The following is a 19,874-nucleotide window of genomic DNA, read 5'->3' on the forward strand; positions in this document are numbered from 1 at the left end:
TAAATGTTTAAAAATCCTAGAAGAGAGACAACAAAACCAAATTAATTGTTCCAAAATGTTTAATATAACCATGACAGACATAGTCCCCATGTGGAACTCTAGTTTTCTTTCCTGAAGTTTTATTTGTTCATGTCAATTTGAACCTTTCATAGAGTTAGTAATACGTCAACTGCAATATTTATTTGTAAGTAAAAAATGGCCATGCTATTGCTAACAACATTCAATGACAATAATACACTTGCATAGTCCTTCACAGATTATGGATATTTTCATGCACATTTTTTATGTGATCCCGTTTAACTCTCCCCACGTCTCTGTAATTGAACATAACTGATATTATCCAGCCTGAGTTTGTGGACCTGTACATGCAGTGGAAATGTTCCACCAGCAACCGCATCGTGGGTTCCAAGGACCATGCGTCCATCCAGATGAACTTAGCCAAAGTTGACAAGGTTATAGGCAGGTTTAATGGCCAATTTGAAACCTATAGTGTCTGTGGGGCCATTCTCAGAATGGAGGAGTCAGATGACTCCATTCTCTGACTGGTCAAGACCAATAGCATCTCAAAGAACTTCTGATTGGAGAGAATTGTGAGTGTTGAATATTTGTCATAAATAAATAGTGAAAGCCTTCACTTTCTCCCCCCCCAAAATTAGCCCATTTTCCAGACAAAGGATCTAAGTCTTAGAGATTTGCTGCAGGTGCAGAGCCAGAAATTCAACCCCCTTTTCAGACATTGAGTCTTCCCAATGAGAAGGTCTCATATTTACACTTAACACCCAATCCCCTTACCTTTAAGTGAATTTGTAATTCCTCATTTAGATTCTACTGTCTGAACTTTCCCTACCTCCATCAACTCAGTGGTACATTCTTGGTTTTTGTTTATAAGCATCAAGTTCAAAAACTGTTTAAAACTTCTGAATTGAATATATTTATCGTTAAAAGGAGATTTAGAGGTCGCCTGTCAAATGTACCTTCAAATGAAGAAATTTTTTTTTTACAATATTCCTAACAGTGCCTGGTAAAGCACAGGTATTGGACAAATATTAGCTTCTTTCATATTTAAAACTGGTCATCTGGACATTAGGAAACTGCAGATTCCCTGTCTGTATCACATACATCAATCAGGAGAAATAAAAGAAGGTCCATGACTGGGCCAGATTAGACTTGAAAAATTGCATTTGAATGCCTTTGGGCTGGACACATCTTTCTAGAGCCCCAGAACAATGTTTCTTTCTAAGTTTGGAAAAACAAACAAAACAAAACAAAAAACTCTCTCTCTCTTTTTCTTTTTCCTTTATCAGCCAAGTAACTTAGAGTGGTTGGGATGGACATGGTGTTTTTATAGGGATATTAAGTGTCTTTATTCTGCAACTGTGGTATTTCCAAAACTTTATTCCACTAAAGTTAAAGAGTATCAGTAATTTTTTTCCATCAGTAAATTTTGAGAATTATATTCACTTGTCATTTTCTTCTCTTAGAGTGTTCTTTGTCAGGGTTCAAGGGCAACTGCAGGTCAATTCTGAGTCTCCTTTCAGTTTTGCTCCATGATCTATACAGGACTATACTTGAACTCTACTTTGAGCATAGGCTCAATTTTAGATAATGTTAATTTTCCTTTGAAATTTTTCAGTTTGATGTTATTGTTGTTACTATTGTTCATTTTGCCTTATTTGGAATTGGAAGCGGTGCAAAATTTTGAAAGAATACACCCATTTCATCCACTGTTTACTTACTGTGGATGAACTCAAGAAATGAAAGAATGTCTAAGATTTGTCATTTTCCTGGGAGGAAGCTTAGAAGTCCTACCAGAAATTATAGTTTCAGTTATAGACTATCAAAATTTCTTTCTAATGCAAATATACCTCTTTATAGATACAAATTTATATATGTTTATGCATTAACATACACACATTTACATGCATGCACACACAATTGAGGTTACTTTAAATTAGAGAAAATTATGCAAGAAAAGTCTATAGGCCTATTTAAGCTCAGGTATAGTTATTCACTGTATGACTTTGTTGGTCATTTCAAGCTCAAACAGTAGTCCTAGCTTTTCCACATATCCTGCTTGCCTAGCCTACTAGGATCACTCTAGACTTCTGAACTTATTGTTTTACCACTTATCAATTTTAAAATATTCTGCTTCATAGTCTTTATTCCCATTTAGTTACTAAATTTTTATTTAACTGCTTTATACGTAATGCATTGTTCTTGTCTTCCAAATTGATTTGTAATTTTCTTTAGGGAGGTAGGGCTAGAATTAAACTGGGATTAGTATCAGACTTTTGTTGTTGGTTTACTTTCCTCTAAAGTCCAGCACAGTCTCTTGTAGAAAGAAGAACACACTTATTGTTAAACAAGTTATTTGCCAGTTGCATTAGTGGGGCATTTTCATCCTATTTTGTCGGAATTGTCCAATAGGATATTTAGAATAATCAATGACTGCTCTTATTGGACTAATCTGAGATATAATTTATTCAATTCACTTCAACATCCAAGGTAAATAGTAATCTATAATTTTCTTGAAAAGTTTTATTTATGAGAAACTCAGTACCATAGTAGCAATCCATTTTGATCAACTGTGTTATAAAAGAGAGAGAATATCTGTAAATCAAAATCAAACCAAAACCAATCTATTTATAGTTACTATCTATAAGACCCTTTTCCTACTTCTATCCACCTAACAAGAATGAAAAAAGAAATTCATCAAATATTTTTATGTTTCCAAGATTGATAGCCACAATTTACCATTCTGATTGCTCACTTTTGAACTCACATTTCTCTAATTTTGTGGTACTCAGAACAAACTTAACACAGAGAGAGTCTAACAAATTCTAAGAACAGCAAGATCCTAAGTGCTCAACTTCTATGCTGACATATTTGCATAATTTTTATTTAGTCATATGACACAGCTCATTAATTTCATTGAAAATCATGAATATCCAACCCTTGTTTTTACTATCTTCCTAATAGTCTATCTACCCAAATTTGAATGTGAATGTTTGTATGTGTATGTGTTTGTGTGAGTGTGTGTGATATGATTCTAGAGAAGATAAAATAAGTTTTTCCTACTCAATTCACTGTATTAGTTGTTTGGAGAAAGAAATTGGAGGGGGAATCTATTGTTACATAGAAGAGGGACAGCCATAAAGATTCCCTGATAAAAATAAAAGGAAGACATTTAGTAAAATCATACAGATTACATAGACCTGTGGAAAAACCTGTGGAAAGAGACAAAACCAGAAGAGAAAACATGCGGAGCTGTGGAAAGGTTTGTCTTCTTTTGACACAAGAGTGGATGCAGCCAAGAAGATAATAGGAATTTGGCCATGTAGAGTTGAAGTCTCAGAAGAGATTGAAATCACACATTCTTTGTTCTTTGTTAGGTGGCACAGGGACCTCCTCTTTCTGCTAGTGGAGTTATCATGAGACGAAACATGCAAATAAAGCAAACAGAATTTGGAGGTGAAGCCAAATAAGATCTGGCTAGCTCCACTTTGGGAGAAGTATTTTGGAAAGGTTTAAGCAATAATGAAATACTGAAATCACAAAGGGAAAGAATTTGAGATACATATATGAAAGGGCTCCTTTGAACATGGGCATTCCAAAGAGCTTTCAGGTATACTGGTCAATTTCTTATCTCAGTGATTAGGGCCAAGTCAATGTAAGTAATAAAACATGTAGTGGCATATAGCATAAAGATTAAGAGAAGAGACTCTGGATTTAGGCTGCCTGGTTAGAAGCCTTGTTATACAATTAATTTCTAATGTGTTATTTCTGCTATATAGGAAAATTGTTAATATATGTGTATGTAAGTATGTGTTTTATTTGTAAATAGGATTAATTATCATATTAGTTAAAGTAGCATTGGAGTTGATACTCTTGTGTTTTCCAGATGGATAAAAATATCACTTTTGAACATCAATACTTTTGACCTCTTTCAAACAATAATATAAATTTTTATTTTTATATATTCAGCTGGATAGAATTTATATAATGATATATAATTATAGCACAAAGAGTACTAATCAAGATGGTGTTATGATATCACAATTCAGTCATCTAGCTAGAATATAAGTATATAGCAATAATAAAGATATAATTTTTTGCTACCTAAAAAGACAAAGCCATATTAAAAAACAAGATGAATATCTCAGTATATAAGAAAGTAGACAAAACACAACAGATAAGCAGTCGCTGCTGAGTTCCAATTCTATAAACAGAGAAAAGGGCTTGAAGTTTGATTTCTCTAGAAGTGTACTATATGAGGTGGGGGATTGGAGGCTCGCTGCTTGAAACCGAAGCAGTCGTAGTATCGTAGTCAGAACATGTGTTATGCTTTTGACTGTTTGAGGGACTGGGTCTAGATTGAATGCCAGAACATTACAGAATGGGGTCCTACAATTGCTCCCCAAAATATCTTGTATGAATGAAGGAAGTAGAGGGCAACCCCCAAAATTACTGGAAAAGGAATAAATTATTTCGGAGAGATGATGATAAGATTTACAGTGGCAAATCATAATTTCAAAGCACATTAGGAAAACAATTGCTAAGCAAGAACAAATTGACTTTCAACTTAATGAATTCAGTAACTGGGGGATTAATTTACTCTGGAAGAAAATAAAGAAGTTCAAAAGGAGTTTAAGAACCTTAAATAATAGTACATGTATAAAAATAAGAAATTATAAAACAAACAGGCAAAATTGAAATACATATAATAGTAGAAATGCTAGAAATTGATAATAAACAGAGACACAAAAGATATGATAAACTCAACCTTGGACAAGGTCAAGTGAAGAATTAATGAATCAGAAGATGGCACTTAAGCCATGATACAGTCCTGAGACCAGAGAGAAAGACGGACAGAAATGTGAAAGATTAACTAAAAGATGGGAAGAACAGATTTAGAGCTCTAATGTATGCTTACAGGAGCGTGAGAAGTAGAGAAGAGAAGGAAGAGCAGAGAGGTTATATTTGAAAACATAATGGTGGAGGTTTTCTAGGCTTGAAGCAATACATGAATCCCCAGATCAGTTAAAGTGGTGGCTTTTAAAACTTGAAATTCATTGAATCACTTACGAAGTTTAAGCAAGCAAACAAACAATTAAATGCTGGACACACAATTTAGGTTACTGAATCAAAATTTTTTGCCTGGGTGTTGGGGATGAGTATTTTGCAGAAGTACTTGAAGACTGCCTTTCAAGTGGCAGTGGGATTGCAAACCACTGCCATAATAGTGCATAGGAGGATTAATAAAAACAATTTGACATTGTTGTAGTTTTTAAAAATTTTTTCATTTCTGAGATTTTGGTGCACCCATCACCTGAGCAGGGTACACTGTACCCAATATGTAGTCTTTTATCCCTCACCCCCCTTCCACTCTTTTCCTCTGAGTCCCCAAAGTCTAATGTGTCATTCTTATGCCTTTGCACCGTCATTATCTTAGCTCCCACTTATGTGTGAAAACATACAATGTTTGGTTTTCCATTCCTGGGTTACTTCACTTAGAATAATCATCTCCAATTCCATCCAGGTTGCTGTGAATGCCATTATTTCATTCCTTTTTATGGCTAAGTAGTATTCCATGGTATGTGTGTATATATATATATATATACACACACACACACACACACACATATACATATATATATATGTCTATGTAGTAGTATTCCATGGTTGTGTGTGTGTGTGTGTGTGTATATATATATGTGTATATATATATATATATCTCACATTTTCTTTATCCACTGGTTGATTGATGGGCATTTGGGCTGGTTCCGTATTTTTGCAGTTGCAAATTGTGCTGCTATGAACATGCAAGTGTAAGTACCTTTTTTGTATAATCACTTCTTTTCCTCTGGGTAGATGCCTAGTAGTGGGATTGCTGGATAAAATGGTAGATCTACTTTTAGTTCTTTAAAGAATATCCACACTGTTTTCCATAGTGGTTGTGCTAGTTTACATTCCCACCAACAATGTAAAAGTGTTCCCTTTTCACCACATCCATGCCAACATCTATTATTTTTTATTATAGCCATTCTTGCAGGAGTAAGGTGATATCACATTGTGGTTTTGATTTGCATTTCCCTGATAATTAGTGATGTTGAGCATTTTTCCATATATTTCTTGGCCATTTGTATATCTTTTTTTTGAGATTGTCTGTTCATATCCTCAGCCCACTTTTTGATGGGATTGTTTTTTTTTTTTTTCTTGCTGTTTGAGTTCTTTGTAGATTCTGGATATTAGTCCTTTGTCAGATCCATAATTTGCAAAATTTTCTCCCACTCTGGGGGTTAACTCTGTTGACTATTTCTTTTGTTGTACAGAAGCTTTTTAGTTTAATTAAGTCCCATCTTTTTTTTTTTTTTTCAAGGTGGTGTCTCGCTCTGTCGCCTAGGCTGGAGTGCAGTCACACTATCTCGGATCACTGCAACCTCCACCTCCCAGGTTCAAGTGATTCTTCTGCCTCAGCCTCCAGAGTAGCTGGGACTACAGGCACGTACCACCACACACAGCTAATTTTTGTATTTTTAGTGGAGATGGGGTTTCACCATATTGGCCAGGCTGGTCTTGAACTCCTGACCTTAAGTGATCTGCCAGCCTCGGCCTCCCAAAGTGTGGGGATTACAGGCATGAGCCAACGCACCTGGCCAAGTCCCATCTATTTTTCTTTGTTTTTGTTGCATTTGCTTTTAGTTCTTGGTCATGAAGTCTTTGCCTAAGCCAATGTCTAGAAGAGTTTTTCTGATGTTATCTTCTAGAAATTTTATGGTTCCAGGCCTTCAATTTAAGTCCTTGATCCATCTTGAGTTGATTTTTGTAAAAGGTGAGACATGAGGATCCAGTTTCATCCAGTTTCATTCTTCTACATGTGGCTTGCCAATTATCCCAGCGCCATTTATTGAATAGGGTGTCCTTTCCCCAGTTTATATTTTTGTTTGCTTTGTCAAAGATCAGTTAGCTGTTCAGTATTTGGCTTTATTTCTGGGTTCACTATTCAGTTCCACCAATCTCTGTGCCCATTTTTATACCAGTACCATGCTGTTTTGGTGTCTGTGGCATTGCAGTATAGTTTGAAGTTGGGTAAGGTAATGCCACCAGATTTGTTCTTTTTGCTTAGTCTTGCTTTGGCCATGTGGGCTCTTTTTAGGTTCCATATGAATTTTCGGATTGCTTTTTCTAGTTCTGTGAAGAGTAATGGTGGTATTTCAATGGGAATTGCATTGAATGACCTAAAGCAATGACTATTGCTTTAGGCAGTATGGTCATTTTCACAATATTGATTCTACCCATCTATGAGCATGGGATGTGTTTCCATTTCTTTGTGCCATCTATGATTTCTTTCAGCAGTGTTTTGTAGTTTTCCTTGTAGAGGCCTTTCACCTCCTTGGTTAGGTATATTCCTAAGTATTTTATTTTATTTTTGTAGCTATTATAAAAGTGATTGAGTTCTTGATTTGATTCTCAGCTTGGTCACTGTTGGTGTATAGGAGAGCTGCTGATTTGTGTACTTAATTTTATATCCTGAAACTTTGCTGAATTCATCTACCAGTTCTAGGAGCTTTTTGGATGAGTCCTTAGGGTTTTCTAGGTATAAAATTATATCATCAGCAAACAGTGACATTCTGACTTCCTCTTTACTGATTTGGATGCCCTTTATTTCTTTCTCTTGTCTGATTGCTCTGGCTAGGACTTCCAGTACTATGTTGAATAGAAGTGGTGAAAGTGGGCATCCTTATCTTGTTCCAGTTCTCAGGGGTAACACTTTCAACTTTTCCCCATTAAGTATAATGTTGGCTGTGGGTTTGTCATAGATGGCTTTTATTACCTTAAGGTATGTCTTTTCTATGCTGATTTTGCTGAGGTTTTTAATCATAAAGGGATGCTGGATTTTGTCAAATGCTTTTTCTATGTCTACCGAGATGATCATGTGATTTTTGTTTTTGATTCTGTTTATGTGGTGTATCACATTTATTGAGTTGCATATTTTAAACCATCCCTCCATCCCTAGTATGAAACGCACTTGATCATGGCAGATTATCTTTTTGATTTGTTGTTGGATTCAGTTCATTAGTACTTTGTTGAGAATTTTTGCATCTATGTTCACCAGGTGTATTGGTCCATAGTTTTCTTTTTTGGTTATGTCCTTTCCTAGTTTGGTATTAGGGTGATACTGGCTTCATAGAATAATTTAGGGAGGATTCCCTCTTTGTCTATATTGTGGAATAGTGTCAATAGGATTGGTACCAATTCTTCTTTGAATGTCTGATAGAATTCAGCCATGAATCGGTCTGGTCCTGGACTGTTTTTTCTTGGCAATTTTAAAATTACTGTTTCAATCTTGCTGCTTGTTGTTGGTCTGCTCAGAGTTTCTACATCTTCCTGGTTTAGTCTAAGAGGGTTGTATATTTCCAGGAGTTTATCCATCTCCTCTAGGTTTTCTAGTTTATGCCCATAAAGGTGTTCATATTGGCCTTGAATACTCTTTTGTATTTCTGTGGTATCAGTTGTAATATCTTCCATTTCATTTCTAACAAAGCTTATTTGGATTTTCTCTCTTCTTTTCTTGGTTAATCTAGCTAATGGTCTATCGATTTTATTTATCTTTTCAAAGAACCAGCTTTTTGTTTCATTTATCTTTTGTATTGTTTTCCATTTCAATTTCATTTAGTTCTGCTCTCATCTTTTTTATTTCTTTTCTTCTTCTGCATTTGTGTTTAGATTGTTCTTGTTTCACCAATTGCATGGAGAATTGAAAGTGTGGCCTTGGATGGTATATATGTGCTTTTTCAGGCTTTTTGATGTAGGCATTTAATGCTATGAATTTTCCTCTTAGCACCGCTTTTGCTGTATCCCAGAGATTTTCACAGGCTGTGTCACTATTTGTTACTATTATCTTTCAGTTCAAAGAATTTTTTAATTTCCATCTTGACTTCATTGTTGACCCAACAATCATTCAGGAGCAGGTTATTTAATTTCCATGTATTTTCATGGTTTTGAGGGTTCCTTTTGGAGTTGATTTCCAGTTTTATTTCACTGTAGTCTGAGAGAATATTTGATATAATTTCTATATTCTTAAATTCACTCAGACTTGTTTTGTGGCCTATCATATGGTCTTTCTTGGAGAAAGTTCCATGTGCTGATGAATACAATTTATATTCTGCAGTTGTTTGGTAGAATGTTCTGTAAATATCTGTTAGGTCCATTTGTTGTAGAGTATAGTTTAATTCCATTGTTTCTTTATTGACTTTCTGTCTTGATCTGTCTAGTGCTGTCAATGTAGTGTTAAATTCCCTCACTATTATTGTGTTACCATCTATTTCATTTTTAAGGTCTAGTAGTAATTGTTTTATAAATTTGGGAGCTCCAGTGTTAAGGCGCATATATATTTAGGATTGTGATATTTTCCTGTTGAATTAGTGCTTTTATCATTATATAATGTCCCTCTTTGTCTTTCTTAACTGCTATTGCTCTATAGTTTGTTTTGTCTGATATAAGAATAGTGACTCCTGCTCGCTTTTGGTGTCTGTTTGTATGGAATATGTTTTTCTACCCCTTTATCTTAAGTTTATGTTAGTCCTTATGTGTTAGGTGGGTCTCCTGAGGACAGCAGAAACTTGGTTGGTGACTTCTTATCCATTCTGCTATTCTGTATCTTTTAAGTGGAGCACTTAGGCCATTTACATTCAACATTAGTATTGAGATGAGAGGTACTATTCTATTCATTGTGCTATTTGTTGCCTGAACACTTTGTTGTTGTTGTTGTTTTCATTGTGTTATTGTTATATAGGTCCTGTGAGATGTGTGCTTTAAAGAGGTTCCATTTTGGTGTATTTCCAGAATTTGTTTCAAGATTTAGAGTTCATCTTAGATTGTAGTGCTGGCTTTGTGGTGGCTAATTCTCTCAGCATTTGACTGGAAAAAACTGTATCTTTCCTTCATTTATGAAGCTTAGTTTCACTGGATACAAAATTGTTGGCTGATAATTGTTTTGTTTTAGGAGGCTAAAAATAGGACCCCAATTTTTTCTAGCTTATAGGCTTTCTGCTGAGAAATCTGCTGTTACTCTGATAGGTTTTCCTTTATAGGATACATGATGCTTTTGCCTCACAGCTCTTAAGATTCTTTTCTTCTTCTTGACTCTAGATAACCTGAGAACTGTGTGCCTAGGCAATGATCTTTTTGCAATGAATTTCCCAGGTGTTCTTTGAATTTCTTGTATTTGGATGTCTAGATCTCTAGCAAGGCCAAGGAAGTTTTCCTTGAATATTTCCTCAAATATGTTTTCCAGACTTTTAGATTTATCTTCTTTCTCTTCTTCCTTCCAGCGATTCTTAGGTTTGGACTTTTAACATAGTCCCAAACTTCTTGGAGGCTTTGTCCATTTTTAAAAATTATTTTTTCTTTGTCTTTGATGAATTTGGTTAATTCAAGCCTTGTCTTCAAGCTCTGAAGTTCTTTCTTCTGCTTGTGTGATTCTGTTACTGAGACTTTCTGGTGGATTTTGCACTGACACTATTGTAGTTTTAAAATCTGTCCACAAATTCTCCCTTGGAAAAATAGAGTGTATTTCCTCTCCTCTCCTTGGAAGTAGGCTGGACTTAGACTCACTTCTAACAAATAGGATGTGGCAGAAGTGACTGTGTGTGGCTTTTGAAACTAGACCTTGAAAAACATTACCAACTCTTCCCTGTTCTCTATTAGATCATCTACTCTGGGGGAAGCAAGGTGCCAGAGTGTGGGGACACTCAAGCAGCCTGAGGAGAGACCCACATGGGGAAGAAGGGAGGCTTTGCGCTGGCCAGCATCAATTTATACCAACTTAAGAATAAACCACATTTGAATTAGATCCTCCAGCCCAGTCAAGCTTTCAGATGACTGCAGAAGTGGCCAACATCTTGACTGCAAACATAATCTAGAGATTGGCCTGGGAAGGCCACTCTGTACTTCCTGAGTTGTAGAAACTATGAAGTGATCACTGTTTATTATTTTAAACCATTGAGTTTCTGTGTAATTGGTTACAGAGAAATAGATAACTAATACAGATACTGTGACAAACTATAGTAAAAGTACTGATTATCAAAGGTAAAGAGAAAAATGTAAAAGTTAACAGATAGAAGAACTCTGTTACCTATCAAAGAATTATAGTTACAATGACAGAACACTTCTCATCAATTGATGCAAGAAGACATAGGACAATGCTGAGGGAAAATATCTGTCAACTTAGATTTCAATATTCACCTGAATGATCGGGGTAAAATAGTGGCATTTTCAAACATACAAAGACAAAGACAAAGATATCTGCTCACAGATCTAATTGAATGAACTAATAAATAATATCTTTCAGAAATAAGAAATTAGAAACAGAAGAAAAAAGGCACATGAAAATTGAATGATGAACACAGCAATTGGTGGCATATATTGACAGAATTATTTAACTATGGACCATAAAATAATTCAACATTTTAAGATAAATAAAATTTTGGATAATGCCAAGGAAAAGGACAGAGGATGAGGGAAGATGCCATTAGATGAGATTTTAAAGAATGATAAGCTGCTTGCCTTAGTTAAAGAGACTGGAGAATATACTATATGATCTTAAACTTTGTTAGAATTATAGCATCATATATGTATATTAAAATGTAAAAGTAATCACTGAAATATAACATTGTGATCCACAATTTCAAAATCAGCAAAGTGGTTGTGGGGTGGGGTAAAGTGGAGAATTAAAAAATATATAACAATCTACCAGAAAATGGGAGTTAAAAAAAGAAGCAGAGGAAAGAAACAGCATAATACGTGATAGAAATCAGTCTGAAGAATAATAGAAATAAATTTTCAGAATAAATACAAAGACCTACACTTATCTACTAAAAATAAAGTCTTTTGAATTGGATTACAAAAGTATTTAGCTATATTCTGCTTGCAAGATGGGAGGGAGGTTGAAAGAAAGGGATAGAAGAATACCAAACAAAGAACATAGGGAAACACAAAAGAAAACTGTGGTAATTATATTAATATGAAACAATTCAGAATTATGATAAAAGGCATTATAAAAAAGGGATGAAGAGGAACATCATCCAAAGGTTAAAAATACAATCTACAGAGCAGGAATTACAACAATAATTAATGTGTATGCACTTAATAATATAATTTCAAAACATAAAAGCCTAAACTGATAGAATTAAGAGCAAATATAAGAAAAGCTGCTAAGGCGAAGCTAAAATTCTCCAAATTAAAGCCTATTGAGAGTTTTTTGTGAATGTCCCCTGTGGAGGAGAAGGACAATTTTAAATGACAAGGGCAGCATTCAAAAGGAAGGTCGTTTTTTTCAAACACCAAGAAAGGACAAACATAATAGTTGCCTATGATTCCAAATGCATTTTGGTATTCTGGTACAGTATTAATTTGTTGAAATAGAAAATTAAAATATAATGTTTATAAATGCTACAGAGTGTTTCTCAAAATAGCAAATTATAAATGATTCTCAGTTTAAGTTATCCTTGCCTCTAAATTTACTTCTCAAATATTAATTTTCTGAGCTTTCCATTACTTTTTGAGAATTTATTTGGTGACAGCAATAATGTTTAAGGTGACCTGTGAAAATTTTAGAAAATAAGAAGTGTGTATCAAGAAGAAATGTAAAAATTATTCCAATTATATAAAGCACTCTGTCTTTTGCCTTTTAAAAAAACAGACTCTTTTCTGAAGATCATTTTATTAGGTTAGTGTAAAAAAAAGTAATTGCAGTTTTTGCCATTATTTCTTTTGTACCAACCTAATATTTTCTTTTTTCTTTTTTTTTCCAACTTTTATTTTAAGTTCAGGGGTACATGTGCAGGAGGTGCAGGTTTGTTACACAGGTAAACATGTGTCATGGTGGTTTGCTGCACTGATCAGCGCATCACTTAGGTAATAAGCCTAGCATCCATTAGCTTCTCTCCCTGAAGCTCTCCTTCCTCCCACTCCCAGCCTCTGACAGGCCCCAGTGTGTGTTGTTCCCCCCATGTGTCCATGTGTTCTCATCGTTCAGCTCCCACTTATAAGTGAGAACATGTGATGTTTGGTTTTCTGTTCCTGCATTAGTTTGCTGAGGATAATGGCTTCCAGCTCCATCTATGTCCCTTCAAAGGGCATGATCTTGTTCCTTTTTATGGCTGCATAGTATTCCATGGTGTATATGTACCACATTTTCTTTATCTAATCTATCATTGGAGGGCTTTTAGGTTGGTTCCAAGTCTTTGCTATTGTGAATAGTGCTGCAATTTAATGAAATGGCACCATGAAAATAAAATAATATTTTTCCTAGATTATTTTATTTTCATAGTGCCATTTCATTGAATTGTTTATCATTTTCCTTATAGTCAATATCTTGAGAAAATCTCTGACCATTTGGTAAATAAGAACACCATTGCAGGACTTTTTCAAAGGACAAACTCAGAGGTTGGGAAGTCAAAATCTTAGCAGTAGGATACTTTCGTTACACTCATGTACAATACCCTAACAGCAATCCAGGTGGTAGACTTGGATCCTCACTTTACTCTCACTAGCTGTTTTTTCTGAGTTGTTGTTCAACTTCTCTGAACTTCAGGTTTTTTATCCAGAAAACGTAGTTATTAACTTCCAACTCAGAGAATTGTGGAGAAGATTAAATGACATTACTTATATAAAGCAATTAATTAATATAGCAGCTAACTCATAACTGGGAAGTACTAGAGGTAAATTTTGAAGCCAGGTCTTCTAGTTCTTTTTCTTTCTCCAGAGCTTTTTTGATCTCTAGGATATCTTTCTGAGTCACGAAAGCTGTTCCTTTAACTGACTTCAAAGGGAGAAGGCTTTATTTTATTTTGTAACATCAATCCACTTTAGCTGGCTGTATCCTAGATATTGATCATGTTAAGTACCATTTTCCAGGTGTTAAAAAGCATATCCTTAACTCCTTTCATAAATTGAATTATTTGAGGAGAGCAATCACTCTGTAGAGAGAGAAATTTATTCTTTAGACCTTGTTAATAAAACATAGATGCTAATCTAGACAGATTATTTGAATCTGCTCTTAAATAGACTATTTGTCTCATCTAGCATCATATTTTAAGAATAACTGAGTTGGAGATGCCTGTTAGAAGGCAAGGACTGCAAAGAACAAAATGGGTTAAATTGTTTTTATTTTTGACTTAAAAAACACATGGCCCAGGGTGGTTGAAAAAGTAATCCTACTGAGGCTCTGTGATACTTTGTTTCTGAACAGATACTTCTTTTCTCCCCTTATCATTAAAAGAAAACCTAGCAATAATGAGAAACCTAAATAAATACCTGGTTTCTCTTTCCTGACTCTTGGTAGCTAAAGCAAAGAAACCCGATCCTGGTGTACTGCCACTGTTTACATTTCTGTCTGCTTTGAAGCAGGGCAATGCCCGAAGAGGTTTACCCACTGTGGCTCCATCTCTGAAGGAGTCAGAAGGCAAGCTCCTTTAGAAAACATACACATCATCCTCAAACACAGTGACTCTCTTCTCCAGGACAAAATAAGGGCTGCCTGCCTCAATGATATGATTCCCTCCCATGGCTTGGGTTGGGAACATTTCTGTGGCCTTTGAGACGGTAACATTTTTCTCACTTGTAAATATGGATGGTGAATAATGAGTATGAGCAAGTAATGTTTACCATGTAAATCAGACAAGAGCTACACAAAGTTTACTTGTTTTTGTTTCAGTCTTAGACGTGTATAGAGCAACTGCACTTTTGTTAAACTGGTTCTGAAAATATATTAGAAGTTTAATCATCAGCCAATAAAATATGCAACTTCATTCCTGATTCACTTTTTTTCTTCTTAAAGAAAGTTCATTTTCTGTTTTTGATGGGAGGAGATGCTAAACTGCCTCATTACCAGGACAAAGAAGTATTTCTTAGTTTACCTTTTCAAAAGTTTTTATTTTGAAATAATTTTAGATTTACATAAGAGTTGCAAAGATAGCATAGAAGGTTTCCAAGTACTGTTCACCCAACTTCCCCTAATGCTAGCATCCTATATAACCATGGTACATTTATCAAAATCTTAGTTTACTTTTAAATAACTTTTTTGATCTAAGCTCTGGAAGATGCCTGCACTCTGACACGTGTTAAGTGAGCTGAGGTCTATTAAGAATAAGATTTTTGTTTTAGCTAATTGGAAATTTTAGTTGGAAAAATAAATAGAAGCCATAAACTTAATCTTAAATCATACCACAGTATCCTGGTTGCCTAAAGTGGCTTGGGTTGGGAATATTTCTGTGGACTTTTAGATGGAATTCTGGATGCCAGATAAGGCCATATGCCTCCAAACCATAGGTTCCCACATTGTCAGGATGTTAGGTATCTATCCATTTAAAAATTATGTCTAAGAGAGGGCTAGGCATGGTGGCTCACACCTGTAATCCTAGCACTTTGGAAGACTGAGGCAGGTGGATCACTTGAGGCCAGGAGCTTGAGAGCAGCCTGGCCAACATGGTGAAGCCCCATCTCCATTAAAAATACAAGAATTAGCCGGGCATGGTGGCACATGCCTGTAATCCCAGCTACTCAGGAGGCTGAAGCATGAGAATTGCTTGAACCTGGGAGGCAGAGGTTGTAGCAAGCAGAGATTGCACCACTGCACTTCAGCCTGGATGACAGAGAGAGACTCTGTCTCAAAAAAAAAAAAAAAAAAAAAAAGGAAAAGAAAAAGAAAAAAAAGTTCAAGAGAAGATACCAAAGAAGATGATCTCCATGTTAGCCTGTGAGTCTGTGAGTCAAATCACGGTTTATTCTGTTTTTATAGCACCACTAATAGATGCTGTCCCAAACTCTCTAATCCTTCTTTTATACCCTGGATATGAGTCAGTGTCAGGCTGTGCTTGCATGGTAAATCTGAATTTTTTCCTCTATTTTCTTTTTCCTCCCTCCATGTGATATGATCCTCACCAAGAGCTCCTTGCTCTTCATCAATCAAAGTCCTGTTGGCCCTCACCCTCTGAAGCTTTCCCTGACCTTTCCCTATCTCCTCTGTCCTGTGTATATAACCCTACAGAAACTTCTATCATTGTAAATATATTGCACTTTACTTGTTTGCATATCCATCTTCCTCACTGAATTTGAACAGTTTTCAAGAAATGAACCATGTCTTTCTTTTGTCTGTATCCTTAAGAGTTACCTCATTGCATAGAACATAGTAGGCATTCCACAAATGGATGAATTTGAAGCTATCCTAACATTGATATCTTACTATTTGCAGATAAGCTTTCTCCTTGAATGTTTAGATTCATCTGGAATAAAATCCTTCTAAGTAGAAAACCTGAAGTCAGTGTTTTTCAAAGTGTAGTTCATGGGTGACGGCATTAAGGATCCTTTGGGGTGTTGTTAAAAAGCACTAACATAAACCTATCAAATATGAATAACTGGGGAATGCATCCTGAAGCTGTGTCATTTAGTAAGATCTCCAGATGCTTCTGATGTGCACTGGCATTTGAGAACCACTTGGAGAAGAAGTTCCACGAATCCATCAACTTAGTTATTTCATTCTCTTTCCATAGAGGTCTTAAGGAGGGTATAATTGATATGGCCATAAATTAAATGAATAACAATATATTAGGATCAGGGAGAAAACCTCTGGATGGTTTGGTGTAACAGACACTATGACTAAGATTCAAATTGGATTCTAAGATACATGCCAGGCAGAGCAAAAAATAAAGTAAAAGAAAATGAAGTACACAGTACTTACTATAGGAATGGATAAAATGTCAGTTTCTCAGGGGAGACCCTTCTCCCCAACCCAGGCACTAATTTTTTTTTTCAGAATAAACATGAATTAAAGGTTTTATTTAACTCATTCACAAGGAAACCAGTGAAGTGTTGCAACCAGGTGAAAGGAGAATCCCAAGGACAGACACATTTATCGATCAGGAATATCAAAATGACTGTGCAAACAGAGCCAGACTGGGTTTTTTGGTTGCTTTTCCACTGGACAGAATTCATTTGCAAGTCTATGGAGGAGAATGATTTAGCATTGCTGCCAGTTATCTACAATTTATAAAGCTTTAAAACAGCTCCCACAGAATTGGAATCAGACAACACAGGTGTGCTCTAGAATGACAACACACAATTTTCCATTTAAGCACAAATTGTTCCTTATAGTCTCTCCACTTTTGATTAAAAAGAATCTCAAAGATTCTTGATGACAAAGTGAGTATGGCCTTATTAGATTTAGCCTGGTTCTTTACACAGGTGCACCAACAATGTTAACCATATGGGCATCAAGAATGTTAACCATATGGGCCTTCTTTAAGTTTGTTCCACTGGAGGTCTCTATAAGAAATCTCATCTTGGTCTTCTACAAGCTTCTATTAATTTGCTGTGCTGAGGCTAAGGATGTAAGTCCAAGGAAATTTCTCCATAAGATTTCATCTGCAGTATCTATACATTTTGGCCTAATTCCTTTCTCCTTGAAATTTTCAAAACATCTGAAGGATCTTGGCCTGCCATGAAAGTGACCTCCCTTACCACCTGCAAGGGTGGACCTTGTATAAATCCAGGTCAGTTTTCCTCAGAGACCTTTGCCAGCATTGGCTCCATCAAGTCAACCTTAGTTCCCTAAAAGGGACAGATCATGTGCAGGCTATGGCTTCCCCAGGCTGGCAGGAAGCTCCTCTGCAGCCATTGTTCACAGAGCTTCAGCCAGGCACTAAATTTTTTTTTTTATTATTATACTTTAAGTTCTAGGGTACATGTGCACAATGTGCAGGTTTGTTACATATGTATACATGTGCCATGTTGGTGTGCTGCACCCATTAACTCATCATTTAAATTAGGTATATCTCCTAATGCTATCCCTCCCCCCTCCCCCCACCCCACAACAGGCCCTGGTGTGTGATGTCCCCCTTCCTGTGTCCAAGTGTTCTCATTGTTCAGTTCCCACCTATGAGTGAGAACATGAGATGTTTGGTTTTTTGTCCTTGCGATAGTTTGCTGAGAACGATGGTTTCCAGCTTCGTCCATGTCCCTACAAATGACATGAACTCATCATTTTTTATGGCACTAAATTTTTAAAGTGATTTCTCACTTGGGCTTTACTTGGGAGCAGTGAGTGCTAGAATGAATCAATATTTTCAACAAGATTTTTGGCAAATATCTATTTCTGTAGTGAATAAGATATGATATAAGCTAGGATACACACTAAGGCCACCTTCACTTTTATGTTGTTGTACTATTTTTTTTTTTAACAGGTTGACTCCAAATAGCCTCTCTCCTGTTAGCCATTAAAGGCACCTCTTTACACAGCTTCTTAGATAAGCTTCCCTTTATCACTTGTCACGGTGAAGCCACACCAAAGTTATAATCTCTAACAAGTAACAAGAATGCAGGTACAAAGCATTGCTGATTGAAAGTAGATTTATGTTCTTTGGAGACCAGATGAGCAGTTGTTAATGTTGACATTCTATTTATGAAATTTGAGAAGCTTGACTAGCGGTATTCTCTGGATAGATGTCATCCAGCTTTATAACAATGTAAACAACAGACAACAATACCAACAACAGCAAATACTTATCAAAGAGCTACTGCATAGACACTGTGAATATGCTATCTGAGTCCATTTTAAGAACTCTGTGTTCTAGATAATATTACCCCCCATTTCACAAATGAGGAAATAGACTTGCAGAGGTCAAGTAAATTATCCTACCTCACATAACTGGTAAGCAGTGCAGTCAGGATTAACACCCAGGTCTGTCTGATACTAAAGCATGTGAACTCTGCAGAGTATTATCTACACAACATAAATATTAAAAAGAGGAAAGAATCAGAATAGGTGGTGGAACATGTCCTGGACTAGGAATAAGACACTCAAGTTCCTTTGCCAACCTGGGCAAAGTCACAATTTGTTTGGTCTCAAGTGTCTTTATCTATAAAATAAAAGATGTTTCTAGTCTCAAATTTATTTTTTAAAAAATATTTTTAAATAAATATTTTTTGTAGAGAGGGGGGTCTCACTATGTTTCCCAGGCTGGCCTCGATCTCCTGGCCTCAAGCAATCCTCCTGCCTCAGCCTCCCAAAGGGCTGGGATTACAGGTGTGAGCCACTGCCCCTAGTCTCAAATTTCTTTATCTACAAACTAAGGAATTGAACTATATGACTTTGGGGTCTCCTTGCAGATTTAAAGTTGGTTATTATTCTTTTGCTAGAACCAAAATTAATACAAATAAACTACTAAAAATAAAAATTTAGTTTTTGCCATTGGACTTCATTGCTTGTACCTCAGAGATAAAGATGACATGTGGAAAAGGGAGCTATAATTGTCTGCACAAGTGCGTAAATCACTGCTTCTGTTGCACAGAAGTTATATTAGCCCTAGAACTAACATTGATAATTTCTATTTGAGTGTTTACTCCGTGTCAGTCACTCTTGTAAGAGCTATAAATATATTATCTACTTCTACATTCTTCAATTTATGATGTAGATAGTATTATTAACCTAATTTTACAAGTAGGGAAACTGAAGCACAAAGAGATAAGTAACCTACTAGAAGTTACACATGCGACAGGTGGTAGAACCAGGATTTGGACTCACGAAGTTTACCTGAGACTCTAGAGCCCGTGCAGTTTTCTTGAGATCCTACTACCCATGTTATTAACCACTATATTAAGTCCTCTCCAAAAGTGCCTTATATAGTTTGTTGTTCATGGAAATAAATATAGCAATTACAATCTCAGAGTCATGTATTCGATATCTGAAGAAAATAACTGAATGTAAAATTACTTGAACTCCTTATTGCCATAGAATTCTAATAGCTTTCCATGATATCTTTGCATGAATCAAAATAGTCACATTTTGAAAGTAAGCCCAGTGGAGGCATGGCCTT

At 35.7% G+C, this 19,874-nt stretch overlaps 1 protein-coding gene across 3 annotated transcripts in view; it reads right to left on the reverse strand.

Annotated features, from left to right (window-relative positions):
• The window catches only part of MUSK (muscle associated receptor tyrosine kinase), a 133,042-nt gene that overhangs the window by 74,207 nt on the left and 38,961 nt on the right, over positions 1-19,874 (reverse strand). The window lies entirely within an intron of this gene.

This window comes from Nomascus leucogenys, chromosome 1a (assembly GCF_006542625.1).
Source record: "Nomascus leucogenys isolate Asia chromosome 1a, Asia_NLE_v1, whole genome shotgun sequence".
NCBI lineage: Eukaryota > Metazoa > Chordata > Mammalia > Primates > Hylobatidae > Nomascus > Nomascus leucogenys.